Raw genomic sequence first — 22,193 nt, forward strand, 5'->3', positions numbered from 1 at the left:
TGTATTATTTGGAAGTGTATTGATTAGCTTCAAGTGCTTAGAGATTTTTCTGTTATATTTCTCTTATTGATTTATAGTCTGATGTCATTATGGTTTGAGGATACACTTTGTATACTTTGAATTTTTAAAAATTTGTTAAGGTTTGTTTAAAGATTTGGAATATGGTCTATCTTGGTAAATGTTCCATGTGCACTGAAGAAAATGTTTTCTTCTGTGGTTGGGTGGAATGTTTTTCAAATATCAGTTGGTTGCCAGCTTTGTTCAGTCACTCTATATCCTTGATATTCTATTTAGGTCTATTACTGAGAAAGGAGTGTTGATGTCTACAACTCTAATTATGGGCTTGTCCTTCTCCTTCCAATCCTGTCAGTTTTTGTTTCATGTATTTTGAAACTCTGTTGTTACACACACATCTAGGATTGTTATGGCTTCTCGGTTATCTAACCCTTCTTATCACCAGTAATTTTCTTTTCTCTGAAGTCAGGTCTGACAACAATACAGCCACCTCAGCTCTCCTGACTAGGTCTGCCTGGAAAATTTTCTTCCATCCTTTTACTTTAATCTATGTGTATCATTCCATTTGAACTAAGTTTCTTATAGATGGCACTGAGTGGGGTCATGTTCCTTAATCCATTCTGAGAATTTTTTTTAATTGGAACGTTCAGATGATTTACATTAATGTTATTATTGATATATTTAGATTTTGGTTGATTGTACTCCAAATTCTGGTGTTTTTTCCCAATGTGCTATTTGCTTTCCAGAGTCTTCAAGTATTGTCCCATGCATTCTGTCCAGGTTTTGTAGTTATACTCAGTGAAAGACAAGATATAAACTGTGCTTACGCCATCTTATTTATAACTGGAATTCTGGGAATAATTATTTTTAGAGCTCCCCTTAATCTGGGGATTTGAGTCCAAGTTTCTGACTGTCGTGTTAAATTTCCTATCCGATCACAGGATCTCAAATTTGCCATGAACCCAACATACTTACATAAGTATTTTCCTTCAGCAGTTAAAAAACAAAACAAAATTCTCAGGATTTCCTAGGGAAGGCTGCTAGAAATGTACCCCTGCTGACTCAGAAGCTCCCCTTAGGTCAGAGATGCTTGGGGTGAGGACCCACAGTGTTGTAGACCTTTCTAAGACCAAACCAAACAGAATCTCTAGGCTGGCAGATGGTTGATGTCTCAAAATCATGCCATGTAGAGAAGGGTCATTTTTGAAGGTTTTACTGCTTTTTCCTGACATACTGCTTAAGTACGTTACCTATGTCTTTTAACTAGAGAGGACTAAAGACTTCAAAGACTCCACCCACATTCTTTCAAAATCCCTAATCTAAGACAAGTGTCAGTGTCTGTTAGCGCCACCTATAGTATCTTAGATCCTATAGGACTGAGGTTGGGATGTTTCTGTCACTAAAATATTCTTTCTCAGGGCCTCTGAGATGTCTATTTACTGTGAGGAGGTACTTTTAGTGGTACCAGAATACAGAAAGTTCCTATCATTCCAACATTTGTATATATCCTTCATATATACCCTTTGAATGGTCTAATCTTTGTGATTCAAGAAGCTGGGGCCAACTCCTTTCCCAAATAGTTGATGCTGCAGAAGACTCAACCGCTAGTTTGTAGGTATAGTCTGCCACCTATTGTCCAAAAAAATGGTATTTGCATGCTTGTTTTCATAGCTTAAAAACATGATTCAAAGTGCAAATTATGTTTCAGTGTTTCTTATGAATGAATGAGACAGCAAATCTGGATTTTTGTAATCCACAATCTAATGATCTGTCTCCTCCATTCTAAACACTATATCTAGCTAAAATTCGCCATGTCTATTCCCTTAATATTGGGCCAGAACTTGGGCTTTAATTGGTCTGCAGAAAAAATATTAAGGGAGTGGGTTATAGCAATCAAATTCTGGGGTATTTTATTACCTATGCATAGTTTGATGTTTGATTAAGGTCTCCAGCTGCTTTGGGGGAAAAAAAAACAACTTTTCCTCATCTAGATTTAAATTTTGTGGTCAGAAATGTAGAAGAGGTAGAAAAAACGCAGACCAGACCTTGGCAATTTCATTTCTCTTTTCCTGGAAACGTCTGCCCGCACGTCTTCCCTAGTTTCTCTCCTTGTCAACATTCAGATCACAACTCAAATGCTTCCTAGAGAGCCTTTCCAGACCACCTGGGTAAAGTAGCCACTCTGCCACCCCACCCCCACCCCCATTACTCTGTAGCCCATTACCCTGTTTTTATTTCTTCCCAAGGCTTATCACCAACTGAAACATTTGATTCATTTATTTTTGAATGTGTTTGTTGTCTTTCTTCCTTCCTCACCTGCACACCCACTAGAGGTAAGGGCCATTTTCTTGTTGACTGCTACAGCCCAAATACTCAGAACAGGATCCAACCCACAGTATTTGATGAAAAAAAACTAATAGATACAATTATTTTGTGATACCAGCCATCTGCTAGCCTAGAGATTCTGTCTGGTTTGGTCCTGGAAAAGTCTACATTTTGAATACTCGCCTCAAGCATGTCCTAACTCTGGAAAACTTAAGTCTACAGCAGTGAGCTGGGAAGGGTTTTATGAGTAGCTCATCCTGAGAGTCCTTCGGAGTTTTTTGGGTTTTCTTAATTGCTGAAGGAAGATACCTATATAAGTATGTTGGATTATGGCAAATTTGAGATTCTGTGATCTGATAGGAACGTTAAAGTGACCATCAGAAACTTGAAATCTGGCCCTCAGCTTTAAGGGGAACTCTAAAAATAATTATCCCCAAGTTCCAGTAGTACGTAGATGGATTAAGTGTGCTTCATACATTGTCTCCCACTGAATATAGCCATAGAACCTGGACAGAATGCATGCAATAACTATGTGAAGACTCTGGAAAGTAAATAGCAACAGGCAGATTGCAGGGTGGGGCTTGGGGGGGGGCGGGGGACAACACCAGAATTTTGTGTACCATCAATCTAAATCCAAACATATTGTCAAAAACAAGATGACAGGCCCCAAATGGAGTCACTTATACTAAGCCCCATGTCACCAAACTTAGACTTAATTATAGTTTCAGCTCTCCCAGAAATGGAATTTTAAACCAGTCAATCAGGAGTTGCCAGATCAGTACTAGTTAGGTAATCTGCCTGGTAGACCCATCCCCTAAAAGTACCTTTGCAATAACCAACTTACTTTTTTGCCTAGTATAACTTTTATTTTATACAGCTCTTTAGAGCTTCTTTTTATCTGCTAGACTGGATGCTGCCCCTAATTCAAATCATTTTTGCTCAAATAAACTCTTAAAATTTTGAACATGTGTCAGTTTATCTTTTTAACAATATCAATAATGACATAAATGTAAACGATCAAAACATACTAATTTAAATGAAGGAACTGTCAGGATGGATTAAACGACATGACCCAACTCTATGCCATCTGTAAGAAGCTCAGTTCAAATGGATACACATGGATCAAAAGTAAAATGATGGAAAAGTTATACATAATCCCAGTAGGGAAACAAATATATATCCCATTTCAAGCAAGTATCACATCATTCATTTGTGCATTCATTCAGCAAATATCTATTGAAAATATACTGGGTTTAAGACATTATGCAGCACAGTTTTTGGTATTACCAGGTAATCTTAAGAGCCATGGTTAAGGGACACCTGGGTGGCTCAGTCGGTTAAGTGTCCAACTCTTGATTTTGGCTCAGGTCATGATCTCAGAGTTGTGAAATCGAGCCCCAGGGCAGGCTCCATGCTCAGTGGGTAGTCGGTTGGGTTTCTCTCTTCCTCTACCTCTGCCCTCTCCCCCCAGGCTCGCACATTCTCTCTCTCACATAAATAAATCTTAAAAAAAAAAAAAAAAAGAGCCAGGGTCGCCTGGGTGGCTCAGTTGGTTAAGGGTCTGCCTTCAGCTCAGGTCATGATTGCCAGAGTCCTGGGATGGAGCCTGTGTGGGGCTCCCTGCTCAGTGGGGAGTCTACTTCTCCCTCTCCCTCTGCCCCTCTACCCTGCTTGTGCTCTCTCTCTCGTGCTCTCTGTCTCTCTCTCTCAAATAAATAAATAAAATATTTTAAAAAAAGAAAAAGAGCCATAGTTAGGAGGGAATTACATTAGTTAGGCAACTGGGTCAATGTGGGTTAGGTAAAAGTAGCGAACAAACGAAAAACCTGCAACTCAATACTTGAGATAGCTTTTGATCCATGAAGGTAAGGTTTCTACCGTTCACAGAGATTTCCAGGCAAAGTGGTTAAGTGGAAATAAAATGGAGAAAGCAAAATCAATTGGTAGAATTATATCCTTTATTGGGCTGTACACCCTCCTTTACAATAAAAGCGTGTTTATCAAAACTAATGTAGAATATACACTAATCAGTCCACCATTGTCACCTAGATAATAGTATTACAGTTAGGAAGAAAGTCAAGACAAGGTTAGGAATCCTCACTGATGGATTTTCCATTCTGTTTTTTGTAAAACAGATCCTCTTTTCTTTAATGCAGGGGTTTTGTTTTGCTCTGTGTTATCATTTTACCATTCATCCTTTTCCAGGGATCATCATGTGGTCTGCTGACGAATAATGCACTCTTAAATGTGTCTCTTAAGTTTATGAGTTAGTACGCAGAACATAAATTCATGCTTTAAACTTCATAAATGTCAATATTTGATGAATGAATGCATAAATGAATACGATACTTGTTTGATGTGAGATATTTGTTTGTTCCTTTATTGGAATTTGTAGATTCCAGCAACATTAAGTAGGATACTGCTATAATTTTAGAAAAATAATAGTAGGAAACACTTGGGCACCTGGGTGGCTCAGTTGGTTAAGCGACTGCCTTCAGCTCAGGTCATGATCCTGGAGTCCCGGAATCGAGTCCCACATCGGGCTCCCTGCTTGGCGGAGAGTCTGCTTCTCCCTCTGACCCTCCCCCCTCTCATGCTCTCTCTCTCTATCTCATTCTCTCTCTCAAATAAATAAATAAAATCTTTAAAAAAAATAGTAGGAAACACTTTCCAAGTACTTACCACGTGCCATACACTGCTCTAAGTGCCTCACAAATATTAACTGGTTTATAGTCTCAACAAACATGAAAAAATATTATTACTAGCCCCATTTTTCAAATGGGGAAACTGAGACATAGTGTCATGTTCAAGATTCTCAGCGATGATTCAGACCAAAGGAAGGAATGACCTGGTGAAACAGGGATGAGAAGTCTTTCGACCAAAGAGGTCACACTATCCCGGCTCCAGCCCAAAGTTGAGGAATATGTTGCTTTTTGGCTTTTTGCGTTCCATCCTTTCTTCTTCTGGCTGCAAGCTTGTGACACACTGTATGCCTCTATAATGAAGGATTGTACTATTATTGCCCAATTAAAATTCATTACCTTCAATTGCCCAACTAAAATTCATTCATTGACTACGTCAGTGTGCGCATCCAGCTGCAGAGGGAGCACGTGGGCGCAGGGGCCGCTGGCTTCCTCGAGTGGTGGGTCATCGAGCTGCAGGACTGCCAGGCCAAGTGCAACCTGTTGCCCATGGTCATCTTCAGTGACAAGGTCAGCCGGCCCAGCCTGGGCTTCCTGGCTGGCCGCTAGGTGTCCATCGTGGCTGGTCATCGGCAAGTTCGTGCGCGGCTTCTTCAGTGAGATCTTGCACCCCATCATGTTCGAGGAGCTGTCGTGCGTGGACCTCAACCTCAAGCTCTGCCAGGACATCTTCCTGGTGCGGGAGACGCAGGAGCTGGAGCTCGGGGAGGAGCTTTACGCCAAGCTCAGCTTCCTGTACCACTCGCCCAAAACTATGATCAAGTGGACCGGTGAGAAGGAGTAGGAGCAGGGCTCCTGCACCCATACATGAAGGAGCCGCTCAGCACATTGCTGGGGGCAGACACCCCGGCCCCGGCCGCCATGCCCTGACGCTGCTACCAGAAGGAAGCTGGGGCCCCCTCCTCGGCCCGGCGCAGGGCCCAGCACAGCCGGCACACTGGGCCAGGGCCTCCGGCCTTCCCTTCCCAATGCATACTGTAGGGTTTTCTAATTAAAAATGTTTTTATTTACACAATCAAAAAAAAAGGTTTAATAACTTGCCTAAATTCATCTTTCTTAAAGAGGTAGTAAATGATAGAAATGGGATTCCCACCTATGTAGTCTGGGTCCAAAGTTCATGCTCTAAATTATTACCATGCTGGGCGCCTGGGTGGCTCAGTTGGTTAAGCGTCTGCCTTCGGCTCAGGTCATGATCCCAGGGTACTGGGATCAAGTCCCGCATCGGGCTCCCTGCCCCTTGGGAGCCTGCTTCTCCCTCTGCCTCTCTCTCTCTCTCTCTGTCTCTCATGAATAAATAAATAAATAAAAAGTTAAAAAAAAAAGATTTAAATTATTCGCATGCTGTGGTCCAGGAATTTTCAAAATTGCATGTACATCAGAACCACCTGGAGGCTTGTTGTGACAGATTGTTGGGCCCCACCCACAGGGACTCTAATGCAGTAGATATAGGGTAAGATCCTACAATTTCCCTCTCATTAAGTTCCCAGTTCATTTAAGAAGGAAACAAATTGCACCTGTGGACATTCCCGCTCTGGCTGAAGAGGTTCCTGATCCTGACCGGACATTACTCCAACTTCTGATGCAAATTGTGAGAGCCTAGTGAATTTGGGTAAACTAAAGTATATAATTTAGTATTCCCTCTCCCTACTAGTTGATCCTATAAAGAATTTTCTTCTTTGTGGGGATAACAAAGTCAATCCTAGATTCTAGCACTTAGCCCCAAATGAAATGATGTTGTTGGTTGATGACCATTGCAACTTTCTGTTGATTTCTCCCTCATTACCTGCCCCCTCCAATCTTACCTGAGCTATACAATCGCTAGGAAAGGATAATATTCTGAAAAATTATTCTTACAGTTTTATTTTGCTCAACATCAAAAATTTTGAAAATGTAGAAAAAGCGCAATGAAGTTAAAAAACATTTCTTACTGTACCACTACCAAATGTTAACCAATTTTAATGTGTTTGCTTCTAGTCACTTTTCCATTCCTATCTTTTTTTACAATAAAAAACTGGTATACCCTTATTAGAGGATCTCAGCAAATAGTGTTTGAAAAGACACATTGGAAATCAGGTCGAGCTGACTGGGGGCAGCCCCAGGCTGGCCTCAGATCTTTATAAATTACCTCCTTCAGGATACATCTGAGCAAAGAGGCTTGTTCCTAGAAGACACTGATCTAACTCCCATCAACAAAAGCCCAAGTTGCCTTAAAAACACTTTATAAATATCCTCCTTGTTAAGAGGACAAGAATTATGCTGATTTTATCTAATTATGCTTTCAGCCACAAAGAACTTCTTCTGTTCTCAGGGCTCCTATTATAAGCCACTAAACTCTGATCAAAAAGTGAAACAAGGAACATTCAACAGAGACATGCATGTTCCTATTAAGGCAAGTCTAATACCTGGGTTATTTTATTACTTTAAGCATGTAGTCTTATATTACATAATTTAGCTATCTATAGTGACTAAACTAATGGTCAAATTTCCATTTCATTTCATAGCAACAAGTAAAAAGCAGGAATTCTTCTCACCCACTAGTCAAGAAACATGTTCTTCAAAGCTTTTCCACTGTTCTTAGATAGTTACAAAAATTACTTTCAACCTGTCTCGACTTGGACAAACTCTCTAATCTCAGTTTCTTTATCTGTAAAATGTGAATGATAACATTATCTATTTCACAGAATTTGTTGAAGATTAAATGAGTTGAAGCCTGCAACGCACCTATTAAATACCTGGCATGTGGTAAACACAGAAAATAGCAAATAATATCTATTATTAACAAGGATTGCATAAAGTAAGTCTTGATCTGTTTTCAGACAATTTCTGAGAAGCAGTGTTAAAGTTCATAGTCTTGTGATGAGTTCAGTAATGTGTAAAAACATATTAATTGCTACGTTAGTGGAGAAATGTAGTAGGATAGTAAATGGAAGTGCTGTTGTGAGAAGTAAATTAAATGTACATGAAGAAGTATGCTTTGTTAAGGAAATGAAGGCAAGCAGAATCATAGATCACTTTCCCTTTTTAGAGTATTGTCTCTAAGCCTGGGTTCTACACCTTAAAAAGGCCCAGAATAACAAAGAAGGAATGAAGAGATAATATATAATAATTTATGGGTGATGTATATAAATCATATCTATTACACGTGAATAATATGTAAAAATTATACGCAAATAATAGCATTGATTTAAGACATAATTTTTGTCACTTTACCATACAACTGAGTGATTCCACACCAAGGCATTTACCCAAGAAAAAGGAAAACATGTCCAACTAAAAATTTGTACAAGAATGTTCACAGCAGCATTATTCGTATTCACCAAAAGCTGGAAACAATCCAAATGTCCATCAGCTGGTAAAAGAACAAATTGTGGTGTATCCCTACAATGGAATACTTCCAGGAAATAAAAAGGAATTAATTGCTGACACATGCAATGGCATGGGTAAACTTTTTAGGCATGCTAAAGAAGCCAGACACAAAAGACTATATGTTGTATGATTCTATTTATATGAAATTCTAGAAAAGGCAAATCCACGGAGACAGAAGGCAAATCAGAGTTAGCCTGAGGCTAAAAGTGGGAGCAGGGAATTACTGCAAATGGAAATGAAAAAACTTTTTGGAGTGATTGAAATGTTCCAAAATTGGACTGTGGTGATGGTTGCATAACTGTATGAGTTTACTCAAATACATTGAACTGTGCAATTAAAATGGGTAAGTTTTATTATATGTAAATTATACATTAACAAAGCTGTTAAGAAGCTAGCAGGGAAAAAACACTTTGTGGGTTGGAAAATAAAAACTAATAAAGACCAACAGTATTGGGATTCTTTAGATTGGATCTGACAAGACTGAGACTCAATTAAGTAGTTACTGTCTAATACTGGTCCCCAAAGCATAAAGTACCCAATTTATTACAACGATACATTTAAATGCAGGAGAAAATAAATCCCATATATATGAATTTGTGATAATATCAAATCAAAGTTACCTTTGTTTCAGCTTTTACCTTTGTTTCAGCTCATACCTTTATTTTTTTTAAAGATTTTATTTTATTTATTTGACAGGGAGAGACAGAGAGAGGGAACACAAGCAGGGGAGTGGGAGAGGGTTCCCACTGAGCAGGGAGCCCGACGACGTGGAACTCAATTCCGGGACCCTGGGATCATGACCTGAGCCAAAAACAGACACTTAACAACTGAGCCGCCGAGGCGCCCCTCAGCTTATACCTTTAAACAATGGTAAGAATCCTGAAAAGTAGCAGATAATTCAAATATGCTTAAATGGAAATTAATTTCCTTATGACAAAGTAAAAGCACTCACTACACCTGAATAGATTGGAAAAATCCAATCAAATAAGACAGTGCAAAGAGTTAACTTACTAAAAGCGTACCTTGTATGGTGCTGTAAACAGTATGAGAACTGCGTTTGTCCATCGCCTGACCATTGACCCAACCTATTTGCTTGCAGGAGGACCAATTTAGACCAAGTTCTTTAAAATTTCATGTGTGTAACTTTTTTTCAAATATAAGAAATAAGAAAGCATATGACAGCATTGTCTGGAATGGCAAGATCCTGGAAAAAAAACTAAATATCCATCAATAAGGGAATAGAATTCTGGTGCAACTTATTGTAGAACAATGTGAAGCTCTCAAAATTATTAAGTTAGATTTCTATGCATTGAGCTAGAAGACTGTGATATGCTGGGGAAAAAGCAAGATTTAGAGGCATGTATTTAGTATCATCCCACTTTTGTAAAAAATAAAACTATATTTGTCCAGATGTATGTAGGTGTTGGTAAAAGTACAGAGAAAAGCTTGGAAGGATAAACACCAACAGGATGTTAATAACCTCAAGTGGAGAAAGGTGGGTGATATATCTCTGTATTGATTTTGTTTTGATACATCTCTGTATTGTTAGACTGGTTACAATGAACAAAATATTAGTTTGCAATTTCAAAAAGTCAAATAAAAGAATTGCTTTTATTTTATTTCATTGCTTTATTCTCAAGATAGCGTCAACCCAGAGAAATGGAGGGGTGGTTGTACTGTTTGAGAAAATGGAAGTGAACATAGGAAAATTGCACTCTGAGGACTCGATTGGTTTTAGTCCCTCCTCCTTCCTCTCCCCACACTCAGCCAAATTCTTCATGTTGATATAGTGGATTTGGAATGAAATAAAACCGCAGAGCTGATTTCTTTCCTAAATGTGGAAGCAAATGATAGCTACACCTGATCTCCTCAATGAACTTGGCTATTGCCGTGTGTAGATCAGCTGGCATGGGTAGACCAGCTGGCATTTGTAGATGATTTACTGCCGAATTTCAATGTCAATTATTGATTTTTCCTGCTACTACATTCTGTTTTATGTTGGTTTGATAAATTGTTTTTGGTAAACCAATTAGGCATATAAATCTATGCTGGAAGAAATTGATAGGTAATACTTCAAAAATAAGCAAAATGGAAGCATGGCAATCTAATTTTATTCCATAACATAGGGGCTCCACAGTCTCAGTAGAATCTCAGTAATTAGAAATCGGCTTAAACAACATGTGTTTCAACCTATTTTTATTCTTTACCAGCCCTGTCTGTTGAGTTCAGAAACAGTTGCATCCAAAATGAAAGAAATAAGGAAGTAAAAAAATCAAGTAGTCAATTGGAGTTAAAAATTGAAACTTTTTTTAAAAAGTATTTTCTTTATAAAGTGAAATGCTTAAAAGTATTAGAACTGAATACTAGCTCTACCTGTATAGGTGATTTGGGACAATTCTTATCTGTAAAATAAGAACTAATAATTCCATTTCTCTCCTAAGGTTCTGAAAAATTAAATAAGATAATGCATGTATAGTGTTATTAGCACAGTGTCTGAAAAGAGTAAGTATTAAATAAACATCAGCTGCTGTTATTATTATTTGGGATTATTCTATGGTTAGGTATAAAACTGAGTCTTAGCAATGCCTATCATGAACTTAATGCTCATGGTTGAACTTACTGATACTTCTCAACCTATATCATGCTCTTTTTTTTTTTAAAGATTTTGTTTATTTATTTGACAGAGACAGAGAAAGAGAGAGCCAGAACACAAGCAGTGGGAGTGGGAGAGGGAGAGCAGGCCTCCCGCCGAGCGGGGAGCCCGTTGTGGGGCTCGATCCCAGGATCCTGGGACCATGACCTGAGCCGAAGGCAGATGCTTAATGACTGAGTCGTTCAGGCGCCCTATCATGCTCTTTTTAAAATGCAGTTGAATATAATCCTTTTTCCTATGGGAGTTTATATTTGTGTTTTCTTTTTTTTACATACATATATATTTTAATATTTTATTTATTTGAGAGAGACAGAGATAGTGACAGAGAGAATGAGCAGGAAGGAGGGGGAGAAACAGACTCCCTGCTGAGCAGGGAGCCCCAATGCAGAGCTCCATCCCGGGACCCTGAGATCATGACCTGAGCCAAAGGCAGACGTTTAACCATCTGAATCACCCAAGCGCCCCTATATCTGCGTTTTCAACATTGATTATTTATATTGAATTCCACAAGATTGCTTTTCTGCTGTTGGAAATTCCTTTGTCTTTAAAATGTTTAGAAGAACTTTCTTGCTTTTGGAGATAGCTAAAAGAAAAAAAAAACACAGTTCACCATCTTCATTTCTGGAGATAAAAACAATAAAATATAGGATATGAGAGATGATCAAGGGATATAGCAAGCGAGTTCAACTTCAAGAAGATTTAGGATAAAACATGACCGGAGGCTGTAGTCATTAAAGGGATAGGACACTTAGATCACAGGATTGAAACTTAAAAGAATATCAGAACTGGGAATGGTTGTTTTCAGGAAATCTTTGTAGACATTACCCATGTGTTCATGTACTTTATTTTTGCGACATACATGGCATATGTAATATATAATAACACATTACATGTGTTAAAATATGTGTACATATTATAAAAATAAAATAACTGTAGAAATATTCTAAGCCACAGGAAGGCTACAATTTATTGCAGAGTGAGAAAGAACTGTACCAAACTGAATAATAAAAAAGTCAAGAGATATTCTTGCACATTTTTTTCTTGCACATTTTTTTGAAATAACCTATGTCCAGTGATGTTCATTCCAGGCTTGTTTGTAAAAGCAAAAGATTGGAAACAACCTAAATGTCCATCGATAGGAGAGAAGTTGAATTATGGTTCATCTGTACAATGGAATAATTTCCAGCCTTCACAAATGAGACAAGCCAAACCAATTTTGAAGATATATTGTTAATCAAAACTGTAAGATATTGAACTGTGGGTGTGGTTTGTTACCACTGTGTCAAAATTAACTATATATACATACATGTATATATACATATACACACATGTCTATCCATTATACATGTATACATCTGTTTATCTATGCGTGTAAGATATTCAGAATCATAGAATGGTTGAATCATGGAACACTACATCACAAACTAATGATGTAATGTATGGTGATTAACATAACAATAAAAATTTTAAAGAAAAAATAAAATAAAATACTTGCCCCACCTCAAAAAAAAAAAAAAGAATCATGGAATGGTCCTGATGCTCTCTAGTTCTCATCCTTTTTTTTTTTAAGATTTTTTTTTTAAAGATTTTATTTATTTATTTATTTGAGAGAGAGAGAATGAGAGATAGAGAGCACGAGAGGGAAGAGGGTCACAGGGAGAAGCAGACTCCCTGCTGAGCAGGGAGCCCGATGTGGGACTCGATCCCGGGACTCCAGGATCATGACCTGAGCCGAAGGCAGTCGCTCAACCAACTGAGCCACCCAGGCGCCCTTTTTTTTAAGATTTTATCTATTCATTTTTGCGCGCGCCCGCGCGCGCGCGCGCGCGCGCGCGCGCGCGAGAGAGAGAGAGAGAGAGAGAAAGAGAGAGAGAGAGAAAGAGAGAGAGAGTGTGTGCAGGAGTGGAGGGGAGGGGCAAAGGGAGAAGCAGAGCCCAATGTGGGGCTCGATCCCAGGACCCCAGGATCATGACCTGAGCCAAAGGCAGACGCTTAACTGACTGAGCCACCCAGATGCCCACTAGTTCTCATTCTTGTAACATCCTAGAATAGCTGGGATTAAAAAAAAAAAATACAGAAAAATCGAAATGCTATCAGATTTTTAAGTGACATCTTTTTAAGGAGCTGAGTTTAGCCTTCCTGGTACCTCAATGAAACAAATTATCATTGCAACTGTAGTCCTAATAGTAGGAGCCCCAGTACTGACTGTGTTATTGCTGTGTTCCAGGTACTTTTCCATGCACTATAGATGTGCATAGAAATCTTCACTGTAACTCTATAAGGTGTGTGTTCTTTTTACTCATTTTAAGATGAGGAAACAGAGGCAGAGAGACTGGAGTAACTTGCTTAACTCTCTCCCTCTCGAAAGTGAAGTGTGGACTGTGCTTGTGGTCTTCATTCATCAAGGAGGAGAGATAGCCAGTATCATTCTTTTTTTTTTTAAAGATTTTATTTATTTATGAGAGAGAATGAGATAGAGAGAGCATGAGAGAGGGAGGGTCAGAGGGAGAAGCAGACTCACTGCTGAGCAGGGAGCCCGATGCGGGACTCGATCCCGGAACTCCAGGATCATGACCTGAGCAGAAGGCAGTCGCTTAACCAACTGAGCCACCCAGGCGCCCAGCCAGTATCATTCTTATCATCAAAGTTCTCGTCTGATTTCAGCAAGACCCCTGCCAAGATGAATTCCTGGGTCACTCTGAACATAGCACTTGAAATGCCTGCCTCACCCTACCTCACACAGCTTTAATGAGCACTGAGAGGTGAACCTGTGTGAGATGGGTTAACATTTTTCTTTAAGAAAAATGACATATATTCTTTTATTGCTAAAACTCTTAAGATAGAACAAGGTTTTTATAATCTCAATACAGGTAACATTCCCATTTACCTAGCTGGTCTTTTCTACAAGAAAAGTCCCTTTGTTCTCTGGATCTCATGTATTTTAGGAAAGCTATTGCTCTTTTTAAATAAGTCTAAGGGGCGCCTGGGTGGCTCAGTCAGTTAAGCATCTGCCTTCGGCTCAGGTCATGATCCCGGGGTCCTGGGATCGAGTCCTGCATTGGGCTCCCTGCTCAGCGGGGAGCCTGCTTCTCCCTCTGCCTCTGCCTCTCTCTTTCTCTATCATGAATAAATAAATAAAAATCTTTAAAAAAATAAAAAAATAAATAATAAATAATTCTAAAAAAACTTCCAATTGAGGAAAATTGCAACAGAAATCTCCACGTGAGGGCACTGGGGACAATAGACAATAAGGAACAACTAATGAAAGAGAAGGAGATGACAAAGGAAACCCTTGACAGCTCCTACTGGCAAGAGTTAAGAAAAAAAATCTATCCAAGCTGAACTGTTTCCCAGGCTTCCACTTCTAATAAGAACAGAGCTGGCTCAGAACAGGCAGAATTCTGAAAATTATGAAATATGCTAATGCTGATACTGTGTCTTTTATGGGAGATTATCAAACCATTTTCCCCAAAGAGAACAAGTTGATGACCTCTATATTCTCCAGAGCAAACCTGTTGTCCAGGATATTGGAGGTTTTACAAGAGCTGGTACAAAAGCAGAGGGAGACTTTGCCCTTTGTTTTGGGGCTCAAACTCCCTCTCCTCTAGAAAACCGGGCTCATGAAATGCACAGCATTGACACTTTAGCCAAACATAGCAAGAAAATGATAGACCCTATAGTGAGAGGGCGTTGCGCCTCGGTGGTGGAAAGCCTTTTCTCAGCAACGTCAGCTCTGAACTGGAAGCCAAAACACTGCTTACGACAGCAGGAAGTTTACAGAGCAGTAAACATCTTTCCTCTCTAAGGAGTCTGGCTTATAAAGAGAATAATTGCATTGAGCAGATAACGTGGACTACAGCGGGAAGTGAAGAGAGTCTGGAGCAGAACAGGGTCAGAAGTGAAGAGCGGGAGAAAAAAACAATCATTGATTTTACTTATTTATTGTTATGGATTTTGTTTTTAAGTCTTTAATACCCGAGAAAGGACCATAGTCTTCGTCTGGCTACCCTAGACTTCCCAACGCCAGAAAAGGGTGGAAAGGGGAGAAAACACCTCCCTTTCTTGCATTAGAAAGAGAAATGTCAGCAAAAGGTATTGGTTTGTTTTCTTTGTTCTTTTTATCAGCAAAGCCAATGTGCTCTGTTGTTTGCTGGCCTAACAGAAATGAAATCAAGGCTTTCACTGAACAGCCTTCTATTCTTCTGCCAAATGCTGAATCAACAGCCCAGCTTCTGCAACAGCTTGCTCTAATGATCCTAGACAGTTTCTGTTCATGCCATGCACTGGGTCACAAAGAGGAAAGAGGGATAACAGAAAGCAGAATGGGACAGAGACAAAATGAGCACTTTGAAGGCTCTTTGGACTGATATCAAACCAGTTCCTCCGAGAGGTGTAACAGGAATTATTTATTAGCTTCCTACTACATATGTTTTGTAGTTATTTCACGTAGCGTGGTAAAAATTAATGTTTTGTGAAATCTCCATCCTTCTCCTTCAACGGAGTACATTGAACTGTTTTCAACAAATCCTCTTGCGATCTTCAGAACTTCTCTGGGAACTTTGTTTTATGGAATCTGAAAACTGTGGTGACACTGCCTGACGGGCAGAATCAAGGTTCCGTGCAAAATGAGATAAGCAGCCTCCAGTGCAGGGGCTTGTTAGGGTCTGGGGTGCTGCAGGATTCCCTCTGGCCCTTGCCCTGTCAGAACTCCAGATCCGGTCTCGCAGTCCCAATTGCTGGAGGGTTGAGTGAGCCCCCAGGGCTATAATTTCACAGGGATGACTTGTAGTAACAATCTTGGCGTTCTGAGCCAGAGGAAGTTGGGTTTTCTTTTCAGATGCTGAAGCCACCACCCCCTCCCGTGTGGTTTGTGGCACCGGATTTGCCATCACCCAGGACCCCTGCCACGGGAAAGATGTTCAAGACCCCAGGCATGAAGGGACAGCAGCAAGGAACGATTTGTTGCCTCTTTCAACGAAAGAGTAGGAAGCTAATAATCTGAAATTGTATAATCAAGTGCCAACTAAGTCGATGCAGATTCTTACAAACAGGGTTAATCAGGGTGCTTTTGTAGTAAATGTTGCCTAAGTAACAGACTATGTGGGAGGCCTCTTCAACTCCATTGATGGCTGAAGGCCTTTTGGTGATTTTTTTATCTTAAAGTGCCTTTGAGTGAAGTTGGGGGAGTGATTAAAAAGTGAAGTAAAAAGAAAAAAAAATACGGCTGGAGAAAGAGAAAAAAAGAGAGGTCAATTAAACATGTTTGAAGAGAAAAATCAGCTTTCCTTGCTCATCCTTTGGGGGGGGTGTCACCACCATTAAGGGCTGTGGTAATACTATTCATCTGCTCGCTTCTTTTTTTTTTTAATAATTCTGCATTTTCCCCCCAAGAAATTCAACATTTATTGAGCAAGGGCAGAGTCCATGCAAGAAATCTTTTATGATTTTTGTCTATGAACTAAGACTCTAACAATTGTACTGAAAGTAACACCTTCTAAAAAGTTCTAAGACTGGCTTCTCGAAAACAAAAAATCATTTTTGAGGTCATGGTGCTTCAAAACACCAAAAGTGCGTTGGCAATGAAAAGAGGGTTAGTAGTTCCATTGAATTATGTTCTTTATAAACATAACAGGTATTTAAATGCAAGGAATAAAAATGTACTATTCATTTCTGAATTCATCTCACTTCTTAAAATATTGCGAGATGGTTCCCAATGTTGAACTAGTCCTCTTCGTTTTCCCAAGACAGCTTTTGCCAAATGGAAGAACAGGTGAATGAGTTAAGGAGTAAAATTAAGGGAAACAAAGAAAAGAACCAACAGTTTACAGGACCTCATTTCTTGATATACCTAATACCAGATAGATGTGGAACTCTGGGTGCAAGTTAACTGATAATATAATAAATTAACTCAAATCCAAAGATACAGCCATTTTACTTTTTTTTTCTTAAAGAAAAACATGAAAATGTCCTCCTTAATCCATCAGCTTTGACCCTATGCTGCTTAATTTCAGTTGATTTTGGATTATTTTGCAGTTTCACTTCCCCCTTGTCATTTATTTGATGTCACTAGAAATAGACTATTTGCTTTCCATCTCTTTACTCCTCTTTTTTTTTTAAGATTTTATTTATTTATTTGACGGAGAGAGAGAGAGCAAGCACAAACAGGGGGAGCGGCAAGAGGAGAGGAAGACTGAGAAGCAGACTCCCCACTGAGCAGGGAGCCCGATGTGGGGCGTGATCCCAGGACCCTGGGATCATGACCTGAACAAAAAAGGCAGACTCTTAACTGACTGAGCCACCAACTGATCCACCCAGGTGCCCCCATTTCTGTTACTCCTAATTTAAGCTATAAATGGGCTGGAACTGAGAGATCGGTTGCAGGTGAGGGTAAGTTATATTTTCTGTTATTTAAAATTACAGACACAATGTTTTTTGAGGAGCTAATTTACCTATAGGTCAAATTTTAATAAAAAGATAACACAGTATTATAAAATTGATGTTAAGAATAAGACATCAAAGTATTTCTCCTGTGTTATTTTGAGGAAACACACCATAAACAAAGTGTAGAAGAGTTTTCCTTCATTTAAAAATGTCTAATATAGGGCGCCTGGGTGGCTCAGTTGTTAAGCGTCTGCCTTCGGTCAGGTCATGATCCCAGGGTCCTGGGATCGAGTCCCACATTGGGCTCCCTGCTCGGCGGGAAGCCTGCTTCTCCCTCTCCCACTCCCCCTGCTTGTGTTCCCTCTCTCGCTGTCAAATAAATAAATAAAATCTTTAAAAAATAAATAAATAAAAAATAAAATATAAAAATGTCTAATACACATTTTCAATAGAATTATAAACAGAAGTGACACCTTAACAATCAAGGAAAGAGGAAATCATGGCTAGTAGAGCTCATGAGTTAAATGAAGCTAATTGGTTTAGAGCACAGATTTTGAAATCATCTGGAAAGGCCCTGCAGCTTTTGGTGATAAGATATTGGGAAAGTTGGGGCACCTGGATGGCTCATTCATTAAGCATCTGCCTTCAGCTCAGGTCATGATCCCGGGGTCCTGGGATCGAGCCCTACATCGGGCTCCCTGCTCTGCGGGAAGCCTGCTTCTCCCTCTGCCTGCCGCTCGCCGCCCCCCCCCCCCGCCCACTGTACTCTTTCTCTGTCAAATAAATAAAATCTTAAAAAAAAAGATATTGGGAAAGCTAACTACCTTCTCTAATGTCTTGGGTTCCTCATCTATAAAATGGGGATAATAATAGCATTTTCCTTTACAGGATTGTAATGAAAATTAAATCAGATGATGTATTAAAGCTCATAGCACAGTACACAGAGTAACTATTCAATAAACAATAGACATGAGATAGGTTGATATACGATATATTTCCTTGAAAACTGGTCCAAACTTAACTAAAATTGTGGATTAACTGGAGTATCTTTTCCTTAGCCTTTTGAGATAGTATAGAAATCCTTAAAAACAAATTAAGCACTTTTTTAAAAAGATTTATTTATTTATTTGACAGAAAGAGACACAGCAAGAGAGGGAACACAAGCACGGGGAGTGGGAGAGGGAGAAGCAGCCTTCCCGCTGAGCAAGGAGCCCAATGCGGGGCTCGATCCCAGGACCCTGGGACCATGACCCTGGGACCATGACCTGAGCTGAAGGCAGATGCTTAATGACTGAGCCACCCAGGCGCCCCAACAAATTAAGCACTTTTTGGAAGGGGAAGGTGCTAAATAATGATTTAGCACATTTTGCTTGTTTCAGACTTAAGGCACCGTAGAGCCACCATCTATTTGAATTTCTCACTGTATTATTCATTGGGGACATTTTTGCAGAACCTGGGCTTATTCATGTTTTAGAACCAATTTGGTTGTTGACAGAGATTTAGATTTAGACATGAAAACTATTTTGTTTTCATATTTGTAAATAATCTTAAATTGTTCAACATATATCAGTGTAGAGACATCTTTTGGCAAACGTAGTTTTCTAATAGTTACATAGCTTTTCAAGTAATCAATGTTTACACACAGTGGGGGGTGGGGGATGGGTTAGCCTGGTGATGGCTATTAAGGAGGGCACGTTCTGCGTGGAGCACTGGGTGTTATGCACAAACAATGAATCATGGAACACTACATCAAAAATTAATGATGTAATGTATGGTGATTAACATAACAATAAAAATTTAAAAAAATACACACAGACACGTAGGTTAATGAAATCTACATTAGAGAAAATATGTCTTCTAAGACTATATAAAAACAGAATAAGAAGGACATCAAGCTTAGTGATTTGGTGAACTTTTATTTATTTATTTTTATTATTTTTAAAGATTTTATTTGTCAGAGAGAGAGAGAGAGAGAGAGAGAAAACAAGCAGGGGGAGTGGCAGGCAGAGGGAGAAGCAGGCTCCCCACCAAGCAAGGAGCCCAATTCAGGACTGGATCCCAGAACCCCGGGATCATGACTGGAGCTGAAGGTAAACGCTCAACTGACTGAGCCACCCAGGCGTCCCACGATTTGGTGAACTTTTAAAGAGTTCCTTAATCTAAGCTATTCATATGATTTTTTAAAGATTCTGTTATCAGATCATAAATGATACAACTGGCCTATAGAAAAGACTGTATGTGGGCGCCTGGGTGGCTCAGCCGGGTAAGCGGCTGCCTTCGGCTCAGGTCATGATCCCAGGGTCCTGGAATCGAGTCCCGCATCGGGCTCCCTGCTCAGCAGGGAGCCTGCTTCTCCCTCTGCCTCTCTGCCTACTTGTTCTCTCTCTCTCTCTCTGTCAAATAAATAAAATCTTAAAAAAAAAAAGGAAAAGACTGTATGTTGGAAATTCCTTGGTTTAGAAATGTTAATGACCCTCATGAAAAACTTAACCCCTAAACTTCTACCTCGCTGTTAGTACATATATTTTCTCTCTGGTCGAAATTCTCATTTTGTAATTCTCCTAAAACCATCTGTGACTCCATTAGGCATCTTTTCCTCCACCTGCTGATGGTAATAATAATCATGACACAGTTCGTATTCTGGTCCTGGCAGAAAACCTTTAAGTTCCTGGGGTGCCTGGGTGGTTCAGTCGTTAAAGCATCTTCCTTCAGCTCAGGTCATGATCCCAGGGTCCTGGGATCAAGCCCTGCATCGGGCTCCCTGCTCAGCGGGAAGCCTGCTTCTCCCTCTCCCACTCCCCCTGCTTATGTTCCCTCTCTCGCTGTGTCTCTCTCTGTCAAATAAATAAAATCTTAAAATAAAAAAAGAAAGAAAACCTTTAAGTTCCTAAGGATTACTGAGGAAGGACCAGAAGAAGATCTAAACTGTCTGTTGCTCAAAGTGTACCATTTTATCTATAAATAAAAACAGTCATCAAATTACTCTTGGAAAATCCTGGGCTTTGGCACCAGGTGGATATGGATTTAAATTCTAACTCCTGCACTTACTTAAGGGGGTGCTTTGGGCAAGTCCCATAAGCCCTCTGAACCTTGGTGAGTTTCTCATCCATACAAAACAGGTAACAACATGTTGTAACAGATCAGGGCATAGGGTAAACTCTCAGTGCACAGTAACGGCTCCTCCCTTAAAACTCTTCTTTGATCTCTCATGCCTGTCTCCAACTTCAATTTTCAACATAGTAATATAAAGCATCCTATTCTGTGAATATGTATTCACAGGTTTTTAAAATAAATAAATAAATAAATAAGCAAACAAATAAATAAATAAAAACCTCCCCAACTCAGAGCTGGGTTTAGATCATTAGAAGTCCTCAATTCTACACCCATGAAATAAGTGAAGGGAATTCAACATAATTTTGATTTTTCCCATGATTATTATTTTGGTGCTTTTTATAAAACATTTACTAGCAAATCCTTTTAAGTTTCTTTTATCTTGGGAGTCCTTGCTTTGCTGGTGTCCTAAGCACTTTCTTAAACTGCCGACTGTGTAATCCAGCACTGCCCCCAAATGTTGCATTATTTGCTTCTAGAATTACAGAGAAAGAGAACAAAAGGTATATAAGGAAGAGAGAAAGTTAACACTTGCGGAACATGAATGGTGCTTAGTAAATGCTCCATAAAAGTTAGTTTTCTTTTGCCCTTTTTTGGTTTTTAAAATTTAGACAGTATTGGGCGCCTGGGTGGCTCAGTTGGTTAAGCGACTGCCTTCAGCTCAGGTCATGATCCTGGAGTCCCGGGATCGAGTCCCACGTCGGGCTCCCTGCTCAGCAGGGAGTCTGCTCCCTCTGACCCTCTTCCCTCTCGTGCTCTCTATCTCTCATTCTCTCTCTCTCAAATAAATAAATAAAATCTTAAAAATAAAATAAAATAAAATAAAATTTAGACGGTATTGGGGCGCCTAGGTGGCTCAGTCCTTTGAGGGTCAGCCTTTGGCTCAGGTCATGATACCAGGGTCCTGGGATGTAGCCCCATGTGGATTCAGCAGGGAGCCTGCTTCTCTCTCTCCCTCTGCCCCTCCCCCTGCTTGTGTGCTCTCTCTCTCTCTCAAATAAATATTAAAAAATAAAACTAAAATTTAGGTAGTATTAATTTACTCCCTATTATGAAAGATAAAGGACTTGGCACATTTAAACTATCTCCCTCTCCTCCCTTACTCCATTTTTAAGTTTATGATTTTTATTCTTCTATTATGTACATTTATAATATTAAATAATGTTGGTCCAACATTATTAGTGTGTCTTGACTCTTAATCCTCAAAACAACTGGAGTTGATATGTATATTGCCTTCCTTTCATTGATAAGGAAATTGAGGTTCAAAGTTAAGTAGCTAATAAGTAGTAGAATTGGGATTTCAAAATTTACAAGATGAAGAAAAGACAAGGGAAAAATGTATCTCCCCAAGTAAGTAAATGCAGTGTCCAAAGATAATTATAAACGGGAAAACAGTGGGGCCTTACTTGTGACTAACCCATTGTTTCTAGTACAGTAGGCTGCTTTCTACTCTCAAAGGTTTGTCTTACAGGCAGATCTGTAATAGATCGACTTCAGCTGTACCATTTTTTTAAAATTGGGTGGCAGCAATGACTAGTATATGTGAGTTACTTTTTTTATTAAAGATTTTATTTATTTATTTGAGAGAGTGAGACTGAGAGAGAGAGAGAGAGCACATGAGAGGGGGAAGGGTCAGAGGG

The sequence above is a fragment of the Zalophus californianus genome, chromosome 1 (genome assembly GCF_009762305.2).
Source record: "Zalophus californianus isolate mZalCal1 chromosome 1, mZalCal1.pri.v2, whole genome shotgun sequence".
Classification (NCBI taxonomy): Eukaryota; Metazoa; Chordata; class Mammalia; order Carnivora; family Otariidae; genus Zalophus; species Zalophus californianus.